Genomic DNA, 2,390 nt, shown 5'->3' on the forward strand with positions numbered 1-2,390 from the left:
CAGCCAACTGTGGTCTATATAGTGTCCATATGTAGAAATGTCATAAATGATTAGTTTTTAGCAGATTGGTTAAAAAGAGAAACTTTACAAAACTGGAAAAATAAATTGGATCTGATGTTCATTAAAAATACACCAACAAGCCATTGTAGTGGAGCATGTGTTAGAACATGGCTTGGCAAGGAAATGATTTCAGATGCACTGAATAGCTGAGGCATGTATCATCTTAACTGATTAACAGGAGGCAAAATTCTCCCTCTCACTGTCTAGTAACCTCTTTTGCAACACTGTAATCTCCAAAGAGAGCTGTTTGTTCTAAAACCTTTAGTCCGCTGGGCTCTTGTTCACTAAGCTGCCTCCTGGCTTTGTCTGGCAGCTGGATGTACAAATGACTGCTGCTACACATTCGTAGCAAAGTAACGCTTCTTACACAGCTCCTGATTAAATTGAGGGCTTTTGGACCTAACTAATTCAGCATTTTGGAAAATTATCCAAAATCCAACGCTCCTGAATTCATTTACCACTGGAGGATTATCCTAAGAAAGTTTTTTGCTGAATCATTTGATCCTGTTACAATGGTCAGCAATAAAACAAAACATTCCAATTATTTGGATTGACTTCTTCAGCCCTTGTTGAGAGCCTTTAAACTGTGCAGATATGCTATAAGTCCATAGTAGGTCAAGTTCTGCCTTCTGTTTCACCCTGTAGCTTATAGAGAGAGCAGAACTTGATCTATGCTGCATAGCTGAAGGTGGAAGTTCAGGTTTTGATGGTGCCCAAATGTATTTTTTGTTTGTTGGTTTTGGTTTTTATCACTCACATTTTATTAAAGTCAGAACCTTTTCTTGTAGAAACAACTCTCAGCACAGCAATCCACACCTTGGTGGGCTCTGTACTAGGGTCACTCTATGCTCTTTATCTGGGCTACCCTTGAAAACCACACATGGGTTGCAAATAATTGCAGGATGCACAGCTGTGCAAGGGCCTTCTCCCAGGAGTCACTGAGGACTGTGCTGTGTGACCTGTGCCATCTGCTTATTCTTTAGCAACACTGATTTTAGTATTCAAAGCCTTAAATATCACTCCTGTGTACTTATGAGACCACCTGTTTCCTTATTTTACGTCACAGTAGGACTGAAATGGTCAACTTTCTCCCCAGGTATAATCCTGAAAGTTTGGGTGGCAAGGCCTGTGAGTGAAATTTTCTTCTCTTTGATCTATTCCAGAGATCAGATGTGGCATCCAGAGTGCAGAATCTCAAGCCTTCCTTTCCTTTTCAAGTGGATGTGGTCTGGCAGGTCTCTATTTTATTGCAGGTGGTGGAGGGATGTTGAGGTTTTTTTCTTTTCCTACTTGTCCCACTCTGTGGTTTATTTAGTACATGTTGCCCTTTTGTAAATATTCAGTCAGTTTTATCCTTGGTGAAGTGAACCTGACATCAGTGGAGTTGCACCAGGAATAAAATTGGCTCAGTTTCTTGTATGATATGAGTGATGATTTGGGCTACCACAATTAAGCATGAAGGCTGGTTGCCAGAACATAATGTAAGTGCCCCAAATAGGCTCGATAAAGCATAAATATAATGCCATATTGTACTTTGTGAAATGTGCTGTCCTCCCTTCAGTTTTTGTGAGGGGCACTGTGTACGTATATTTGGATTTAAGTAGGTAAAATTAAGATCAGGATAGTTACATGCAGAAAGAGTAAGTGCACAAGCGGTGATTATTGGTCTCATTATCTTTCTTCAGACCAACATCCTGCTAACAAGGGAAGAAAATAAATCGCAGCTGAAAATAAGAAATAGGCACTGTAGAGAAGTTCTTTTTGTGCAATGTCATATACTTGCATAATGGGATAAGTATTACATAATAATGTAAGCATCTAAACAACCTACAGTAGATCATGTAGCAATAACTTGTATGTTTTAGACCTTGCCTGTCTGAACATGGGAGAAAAACTCTGATATGGTTAAGGACTTGACAGTTCTCCTTTTTCTTATGTTCTGTTCTTATTTCCTTTCTCCTAGTATACAAAGCCATAAGCAAATCTTTTGGCAACACACAAGCTTTTATGCGGTCTGCTTCTTTGTAATATTTACAATTCAGCCTATGATTTTTGTTTAATTTTTTTTCCAATTGGAGAACCAGTTTAAGAAAATTACTTGCATTTGGTTTTCTTGCATAAGATGTCTGGGCCAGGATGTCGTGTTGGTTTGGGTTTTGCATCCCTGCCCATCCTGGCTCGTAGCCATTGTTGCGGTGGTAAGGAACAGCTGTTGGGGGTTTATGCTCTTGGCATTATGGACACGCTCTTAAAACTCTTAGGGCATTGCTCTGGAGGAGGCATGCTGGCCACAACACAATCACTTAGGGGCAGCCACTTTTCTCCCAATC

Source organism: Natator depressus, chromosome 17 (genome assembly GCF_965152275.1).
Source record: "Natator depressus isolate rNatDep1 chromosome 17, rNatDep2.hap1, whole genome shotgun sequence".
In the NCBI taxonomy this organism is placed as follows: Eukaryota; Metazoa; Chordata; order Testudines; family Cheloniidae; genus Natator; species Natator depressus.